Source organism: Megalobrama amblycephala, linkage group LG8 (assembly GCF_018812025.1).
Source record: "Megalobrama amblycephala isolate DHTTF-2021 linkage group LG8, ASM1881202v1, whole genome shotgun sequence".
In the NCBI taxonomy this organism is placed as follows: domain Eukaryota; kingdom Metazoa; phylum Chordata; class Actinopteri; order Cypriniformes; family Xenocyprididae; genus Megalobrama; species Megalobrama amblycephala.
The window spans coordinates 4,263,820-4,273,748 of NC_063051.1; the positions used below are offsets into that span (position 1 = coordinate 4,263,820).

Sequence of the window (9,929 nt, forward strand, 5' to 3'; positions counted from 1 at the left end):
TATTGGAGGTTGTAGACTAGAGTTTTTGCTTCAAAATTATGTAAAAATTATAATGCCTACTTGTTCATATAAAACAATATATTGATTTAGTTTTTGTAAGACACTTTTTGTCAAGAAACACAGTATGCGTGGAGGCGTGAATAATCATGAATAATGGGTCATTTACACCTGAGAAGACAAAAGAATCACATAAAGAACCTCTAATGGTGCTGCATAATAATGAGGCCTTTCAGTCAGGTAGGCTGTGAAAAAACCCTCTGTAATTATGTCTCAGCTCATTTTAAAATAATGGTATTCTATTATATTCTTTAAAATATAATGTATTTCTGTGATGCAAAGAGTCTGAATATAGGTTTTTAGTTTAAAAGCATCCACATTTGGAGAAATATTGATGGATTCTCATATGTTTATGTCAATTTTCTATACAGAGGAGTTATATTTATTCTATATTCATTGTCATAACTATGAGCGCTGGTGTTTTCAATTCATACTTGCAGTCGGAGGGCGCTCTGTACACCTTTAGTCCACAAATTATTCTACAGAAGAAGAGGACATTTCAGGAATGGTGTTTTCAATTCATACTTGCAGCCGGAGGGCGCTCTCTGTGCACATTTAGTCCACAAATTATTCTAAAGAAGAGGACATATCAGGAACTAACGGCATGTCTTCCAGAGGTCGCTAACCATGGCTTTTACATACAGATAAACACCTTTCAAGACAATAAATACATGATTGAGATAGTGTTGTCACGATACAAAAATTTTGACTTCGATACGATACCTAACTTAAATATCACGATACTGATACTTAAACGATACTATGGCAAAAACCTAATACAGCAGGAAAAGTGAATAAATAACAAATGACAGAACTTCTTTCTTCAGAAGTTCGCCGGCGCGTTTTCAGACCTCAGGGAGTTAATAATGTATAGGACTGTAAAACAGACTATAAAATAATGAAGACGCTGTGTGCTCAGGCTCTGCCATTCTCAGCACCATAAAAAATAAAAGTCCCGCACAACAACAAGAGCAGCGGGACGTAAGTGGCATCTTATATCACTTCAGAGTTCTTACTGGCGGTGCAAATGCAACCAGGAAAATGACCCTAGGGAATGTTTAGTTCTCAGGGGACCACTCTGGTGGCTTGTTAACTGAGCTCCTATAACTACCTGGTGCAAAAGCCCCTTATGAAATTTCGATCCCTATAACTTAGGTAAAACAACTGAAAAAATACCATAGACTTACATTGAAGGAGTTCAATGTGAAGAAGACCTGTTAACACCAAGACTGATAACTAACGATAGTGTCCACACCAGCAGACGACTATCTGTTTATTGTAAGTGTCCACTGCAGTTGTCGTCAGATGAGTTCCTCCTATGTGTCGTTATCATTATAATTGTGGTGTGGACCTCCCTATTCTCACAGAATTAGAACAATTAATAAAACTTTATTAGTTATAGATATCATTATAGTTGTCATCCTTGTGTCTATGGTATTCATTTTCACTTGTTTTATCATTCACCAAGTGAAAATTCAATACATTCTCATGGCAAATCATAATTATTTTACATTTTACAGAATTGGTGAATAATTCGTATGAATTTGTATCTCATTCATACGTTCTTGAATGATATGCTCATGCCCCACTGAAGGATAATTTAGAGGTGGAACTTCATGCTTACTTTTTATTTTTTAAAATGGTTCTGTAAAAATAAATACAAAATAGCCACCTCGTAAAACTTGGAAAATCATAAGTCGGGTAGCTTAGAAAAGTAAAAGCTCACCTCTCCTCAACAACAACACACAGTTAAAAGTTTTATCAATTTCTGTAGCATAAACCGTGTAGGACAAATTACATCTGAAGTCCACTATGGGTTAGAGGTTTGTTTAAATTAACAACTAATAATGCAGCATCTGTTAATGAAAAATTATGTTTCTTTAAGGCTGAATAATCATTAAAAGGCAAAGGGCATGTGGTGGATTTGATTGTCACTCATGGTAATATGAAAAGCAATTCCTTAACCATCTGCTAGATGAAAAGGGCTCCTGACCTGTGTCCATTTCCTGCCTGCAGTTCATTGTCACTGTGGCCTTAGGGCTGTATGTGTGCTACTAACCTAACCCACTATTTATGAAACATCTTTCTGATAATGTTTACCATATTACAGGGTATTGTATTTACTCTACCCATCTCCCTTGAAAAGAACACTATCCCTTGATAAAACAGAAATATTAAAGAATCGGCCATGAATCCCTCCAGCACTACCACTTATGTGGAGCTGCACCATACAGCTCTATTGATTTCCACTGTATCCAGACTGTAGGCCATGTCTATTTTTCGGTGAGGATGTTTCCATACCAATGTCTCTTGCGAGCGAGGAAACACACACACATAAAACAGTAGTAGTAGGTAAGACAGCAGCGGATGGCCCATTATCATGAGCACTTCCTCTCTGTGTCTAGGTGGGCTGATATTAATAGTCGCTCTCATTCGGGCATTGATGGAATGTAATTGAACATATGCCTGCCAGTGGAAAAGAGAAAATGAGTAATAACTATAGGGATCATTCTCAGTTTTCCCTGGAGAACAGTAGCAGGGCATCATGGAAGCTAAAGTTCAATTACTGGAACAGAACAGCATCACATAATGAAAACATTCAGCTTTGTAGCTGTTCATCTTTTCTAAGAGCCTGTAATTGAAGGTGAAATATGGATAAATAGCAATTGGTTGATAGATCTACACTTTTACAGATTTACACCCTGAACTAACAAGTCCTGAGGACAGGTTTACGGACTCCCAAACCTTTGGTGTGGATCCCTTTGTTTTTCAGAGCAGCCTCTGGACAATATAAAGACTCCAGTTAAAACAAACCAATGGAAAAACAAGTCTGAAGCAGCTATTAAACACATGAAAGCAATGACCCACTGAAATTTTGGACACATTTTGTATACAACACTAATTTGACACAGATATTCTGATTTCCATACGAGTCTTACTGAGAAAACTGGCCCCAAGTACTAGAAACATCTGCAAACATTACCTAGTTTCATCTGTTCTACAAATGTACTTTGTACATTTCAACCATCTGATGCCTTATTTGCCAGCATGCCTTTCTAAGGACACGGTCAAATTGGACTGACACCAGTGTCCTTAATGCAATAAGGGATCAATTATACGACACTGGGTCACACTTGCTCTATAACGGAGTTGGTTTAATTGAATTGAACTGAATCCGCATACCCCTCTGAGGCATTGCCAGCACCATTAAATGCAGAGGCTTTGAATTGATTTGTACTTCCAAGCTTAAAGATAACTGCCAACCCATAGAGAGAAACTGACAATCAGCTCCCCAAATCTTAGGTCCAGCTTGAATCAAGTGTGGAAATCATTTAAAAAGACCCTTAAAAGAGCTAAAACTGACTCACTTCCTTAAAGTGCCCATTTTCAAGTTACACTTCTGGAAGCAACAGCCATCAGTGTGTACACAGGCATGGAATATTATCTTTTGTGGTCAGCCTTCCTTTGTTGTGCAAAAGGAAGGTGAGCTGGTTGTCAGGTTACACATGGTGAACAGACTGGATTTACGACTATATCATATAGCAACATGAGCAGTGTTAAAGGAAATAAACTGAAATATGACATGGGCACAAAGATAACATGCTTCTAACCAACATATAGACAGAAATGCAGTCAGGAAAAGGGGGATGGTAAGTGTTTAAAATGTGCTTCAATTAAGCACTCCATCCAAAAAACCTCCAGAGAAAAAAGCCTTGCTTTAAATGATAGTTGCACATTAAAAGCCTAGTTTATAGGCAAATCCATTAATGCACCCTGATTGGAAAATGACTGTAGTATCAAGATATGGAATTTTCTATATCAGGTAATATAGCTTAAAGGAATTGGTAAAAGTGACCTAATTTTAATGGTTCCTGTATGCATATCTATTTGAAGGTGTGCATGTGCTTTTATCATAAAACCAGCTAAAAATATAACCCACTGTGGCATAAATCAGTTGTTGAATCACATGCACAAAACAAAGTCAACCAACATATCCCTTAAATTTAATTTGGATTTAGCTGAATAACATCACCTGCTCCCAAAACAAGCCCTACAAATAAAGAAAGCCTTTCTTATCCTTCTTAAATTTGGACCAAAATGCGTCACCGTACACTATCAGGATGTCACATGTTTCTGTCTCCTATTGTTTGTCTTTCTCAGGAAGCAGGAAGTTCAGAATCAGCGTCTGCAGGAGCGGTGGGGAAAATGGGCTTTTTGATGGAGTTCTGTCTTACTTGGTCTTTTAAAATGAGCCAGGGTTTCTAATCAACAGCTCTCACATGTGTCAACAGGAAACAAGCACACACATGTTCTCACTCTAGGTAGTCCCTTGAGTATCATTGTTCAAGGTTTGAGCAAGGCATAAAAACTTAAAGTTGTTATATTTGTGAAAAACAATAACTTTACACTGAATAACTATGTGAGTCAACCAATACTATCAAGTAAAACAGGGTTTTGAATTCAGCCATTGAAGGCTCATTTAAGGGGTGTCAGGTGCTCCAAGCATTATTACTGTACTGTCTATATTATCTGTATTTCACCACCAGAAACACTTTCCGCAAAGTTTGAATCTTAGCTGTCTGTCTGCATGATCCCAAAGAAAGAATAGTGATTTGTTTGTGTATTTCACATGGCACATGAGGTGACGTTTCTGACATTACTCAAGCTTTACGTACCGTGCGGTCGTCATATATCAAACATACTGTATATCAAAGAAACTCAACTTCTTATCCTCAAGTTGTTATAATATTGTATATCCATTATCCCTAAAGCACAAAAAGGGGGAAAAACATGCAGAACACGCAGACATTTCAATAAGAAGCGGAACTCACCTCTCTTTATTGTCGGTATTGTTGTGTTCAAGCCCCAGGTTTGCGAAAATCTTTTGTCTTTTTTTGTTACCGGAGGCTAAAATGACTCTGTTGTCTCCGTGATTTTGCGTCCAAAGTCATGAACACAAAAGGAAAACCGATGCGCAAAATACAACCAGCCGGTGATACAGTTCATGTCAGCTTTGTGAGGACACAGGCTCTGTCGGTAGAGTGCCGTCCGTTCACTTTACCCCTCCTCCGCCCCTATCTGCTCCCAACAGTCGGTCCAGCCTGAGCAGACGAATTTCCCTCTGCCGTTACTATGGTGATACGAACGCCATTGACGCGAGCGCGGGCTGAACCTGCAGTGCCTGCATAAATAAAACAAAATCAAACAAAATAAAATAAAATAAAATAAAAGAATTGTACGAAGTGTATATATGGTGTTAAAAGTTATTTGTCATGAGCAACGATGCAGTCCTTCCAAATCATATTGTTATATTCGTTATATCTACTTTAAATAAAAAGTAGGCTACAAAGGTATTACTTTGTTTTCATCACTTAGCATGTGGTAATAACAAGTTTGTTTTTTTCTTCTGTGCCATCAGAAAATGTAAATCACAATTTACATTTATATGACTCGGTGGCAATTGGTCCAAAAAACACAAATATGTAAAATGTATTCCCTATTGTGAAGTAAAACGTCAAGTGAAATGCTTCTGGAACAAGAAGAAATGTTGGGCAGGACTTGATTTTGTCCATCAGGAATCGATTGGATGGTTGTATGGATGTGGTTTGCTATTGCTGTGATCTCATGTAAGTGACAGGTTGCCCCGCCCTCACACCGGAGAACACGTCATCAGAGAAGATAAGAGATTTTAACTGCAAAAGAGTATGGAAGTTGTTTTGATTAAAGATTATGAGGGCACTTGAATTAAAAAAAAAAAAAATAATAATAATATAATAGGCTACATACTACAATATTTCATAAAAAATAAGTATGGTCCATCTCAATTTCATGGTGACATTAAACCTTTTTCTTGACTTGTGCTATATCTTTTGTTAATATAGAAAGAGAGGAGTGTGAGATTGCCACCTCATCTTGTCCAGCTCTGTGATTTCACACATGGCTAGTCAGCACTGCTACTGTATGCCTGTTCACTCTCCCATATCCATTTAGATTCTGTTGATTATCCAGTAAGATGGGTTAATGAGATCTGTGGGCTTGTCACTGGAGAAAAGTTCCACTTCTCACCTCAGCAAATGAGTGGACATTTTCACAACATGCATTTGTTAAGATCATGACAGTCTTGATGAAGGACATGTCACCTTAAACTTCATATTGACTGAAGTCAAAAGTGTAACTGCATGTGGGTCTTTCTTATTAAAATACAAAGGGTTTTTTTCCCAATAAATAGACAGTCTTACTGATGACATCAATGACAAATTGTATCAATATCAAGCACATAGTTTATCAAATATGCACTGTGTTTCAAATTATTATGCAAGTGACATATCAGTAGGATTTCAGTACAATAAACATTCAGATTTTAGCTTTTCTAAGAAAGTGTTTGTTTGTTTATTTATCCTTGTCTTTTTAGATAACTGGTATCAATCTCGTACAAAATAATTCCAGGTACTTAGGTAAATGGAAACCCTACTTAAAGAGGTTTTTCCACATTATAAAGCAAGTCACAGTTCTCATGAAATATGGGGAGGAAGAAAGATTTCTGAAAGCATGAAATGGTGCAATGTTGTGCATAAGATTTGTGAGTGATTTAAAAGGCATGAAAACTTATTAAGGAAAGTTTCTGTCAAAAAAAAAAAAAAATTGTATTAAAAAAGCCAGTGTTGAGCAGTTTGAAGCTGCTGGTGTCTCTGGACTGAATGCAGATTTTTGAACTATAGTTTTATTGCTGTGGTGTTTTTTTGCAGCATGGGATAGTGCATAGTGCATTGTATTTCAGAAGGCACTATTTTTTTATACCATAGCTGAAAATGGCCAGTTATGAACTTCATATATCTTGATGAAGTCATTTTGTCACCCTCAGAGACCCTAAAGGGACCTTCCATCTCATTTCCTAATATTCCAGCCCAAATCATCACCCACCAGCTCCCTGCTGATGTCACAGTCTTGTTGGAACATGGTGGCATCAACCAACCATCCAGAAATCCATCCATTTAGACCATCCATTGTAGTACGGCATTCATCAGTTTGCCACCTGATGTCACCTGTTGGAGTTTGGGTTCCTTGCCACTGTCGCCTTTGGCTTGCTTAGTTGGGGACACTTGACATGTGTTATTCAACAGTGTTTTGATCTGCCTGCATTGACACCATTGTATGCGAACTGAACTGAGCTGCATGATGACATCACTGTTTACTCCAGTGCTTATATAGATAAATTAACTAAATTAATAACTATTGATTCTTACATCGGAATGAATCAATACTGAATTTACTTAAGATGGATACTGACACCATTTTCTTTAAGAGCTGCTGTGTAGCCAAAATCATTTAACAGTTATCACTGTAAAGCTGCTTTGACACAATCTGTATTGTAAAAAGCGCTATATAAATAAAGGTGACTTGACTTGACTTGACTTGACTTGACTTGAATAAATCTATTTAAAAATGAGTCTTCATGTATTTCTAAACCCAGTGTAAATGTTTCTCTTTGTGAGCTTTGTTTAGTGGTGGCTGAAATGCATCTTTACGCACAACTGCCAGCCTGCATGGAGAGCTTCTTGAGACTCCAGAGACACCAGCAGCTTCAAATACCTGTTTGCTGCTCAACACTGGCTTTTTTTTTTATAGCTGCCCTTTTAATACAATTAATTTTTTTGACAGGAACTTTCCTTAATACGCCTTTATCTGATCGAGTTCTGTTGTGCTCTAAATCACTCACACATCTTATGATAATTCGATAATCTCCATTCAGTTTTCACACAGTATTAGTTGTTTTCATGCCTTTTGCACAACATTGCACCATTTCATGCTTTTCATCTTCAGAAAGATCTTTCTTCCTCCCCATATTGCATGAGAACTGTGACTTGCTTAATAATGCGGAATAAGGGGTAGGGTTTCCATTTATCACCTGGCAAGTTATTTTGTCTGAGATTGATGCCATTTATCTAAAAAGACATGGATAAATAAAGAAACAAACACTTTCTTAGAAAAACTAAAATCTGAATGTTTATTGTACTGAAATCCTACTGATATGTCACTTGCATCACAATTTGGAACACAGTGTATAACTACAAATGTGTTCCAGCTACCAATCCTCACACTACTGTATATTATAATTTACTTTGTCTACAAAAATGTGAAGTGTGGTATGTGTAGAGGTAGGTTTTCCACTTTAAAATGTCTTTTTATGCCCTAAAAGGCAAAAACCAAGAAGCTGGCAAAGCACAGGGAGCAAAATAGAGTGAGAGGACTGGTGAAAGAGGGAGGGAGAGGGATGGGGAAGGAAGGGAGTGTCAGTGCTCAAAACAATAGAAAAGCTCTCAAAAAAAAAGAAGAAGAAGAAGAAAAAAGAAACAATAGGCATAGTGTGGCAGGAAAATTAAAAAAAAAGAAAAAAAAAAAAGGTATGTGGAAAATACATTATAACATGATGGACTTTGCAGGCATTGGTTTCACATATAATTTACATAGAAAAAATCCCTACCTCTCTTTTGGATTTGTTATGTTACTGTTATTGTTATATTGTCAAATAAAATAAAATAAATAGGCTAGCCTACTTATTTTCTTTTCTTGATGCCGTTAGAAATACTTCGTTCACTAAATATGTTCATGATTTCTCAGTATTAATTTGATAAAGAAAGACCATTGAAAAGGATGAAATAGGGTGAAAGACTATACAAATTGTATTCTGGTCCTCTGTCCTAAATTAAGAGAATAAAATGACCTGTGCAAACACAATAGCGCTCTGCTCCCATTTCCTCATAATAATCTGTTGTTTACTGCCATCTAGTGGATAAAACATTACTGACTGGTCAGGCAAAAATGTTTAGCACCATCTACTGATGAAACATTCAATCAATGACTGAAAGGGAATTTTTATTCATTTTTTTTTTTTTATATATATGTTGTGTCAGTTTAGAAACGGCAAAGTTATTGTTAATTAATTATAAACTTGCGGTTGTCTGTTCTTCAACATACATTTGTTTTGGGTTGTAAACTGAACGAATGCATTACCAGAAAAATATTTAAACAACTAAAGAGAGATTTTTTATGCCAACGTACAGCACGCATGCGCACTATGACCTTGACACTTAAGTTAATTACCTTGAGCCACAGCATGCGGTTTTGCGTTCTTGTGGGTTTTAGAAGTTGTTTTTGCTTTGTAGTTATAAATGTTTTCAATGACTGAAGAACATCACGGACATAACTGTGTCAAGGCAAGTTTGTTATCAAGCTAACCACAATTGTTTTAGACTGATTTATTAGCTAAATAACGAAAGACATTGCATATTTTAAATTAAAAGATTAAACGCATATACTACTAGCATTCCAGTGTTTGTTGTTGTAGCCATAGACATATAATATTATATGTCTATGGTTGTAGCTATTGTCAGCTAAGACCTTTAAGCCTTCATGAAGCTGGACCGTTTTATCATGGGAAAAGACCCAAGAGTGCCACATAACATCTGATTCTAACAACAACAACAACAACAACAAAATGGTTGTTTTGAGGAAGAGAAATAGTCATTTTCCAGCTCCATCTTTCAAAATCTTACTCCTCTTGGATGCTCAAATCATCACCATAATCCACGTGGTGGTCCACCATGAGATGAAGTGTGAATCTATCTGTCTCTATCATAAAAGATGATATTCCTGATATATTTGAATTACCTTTCCCTATATTTTGTCAGTCTAGGCTCTATTATACAGTATTTAGTAGCAGAAAACTATCAACAGTTCCTTTACAAAGAATGACCCATTTCCCCACCTCAGTAATGTGTGTGTGATTGAGTGAGTTTCCATATGAGCTCAAAGTAAAATAATAAATTCCTCCAATAATTTGTTTATTTCTGTCCATTCATGCTCATATTGAA

At 36.6% G+C, this 9,929-nt stretch overlaps 1 protein-coding gene across 4 annotated transcripts in view; it reads right to left on the bottom strand.

Moving 5' to 3' along the window:
- The window catches only part of frmd4ba (FERM domain containing 4Ba), a 55,867-nt gene extending 50,691 nt beyond the window's left edge, over nucleotides 1-5,176 (bottom strand). For 2 of the 4 annotated variants that reach the window (XM_048198824.1, XM_048198820.1), the window contains exon 1: nucleotides 4,890-5,176. The gene's annotated coding sequence lies outside the window, so the exon portion shown is untranslated. The remainder of the gene's footprint in view (nucleotides 1-4,889) is intronic. The other 2 variants (XM_048198822.1, XM_048198821.1) reach the window with 2 other exon arrangements.
- Nucleotides 5,177-9,929: the final 4,753 nt, after the last annotated feature.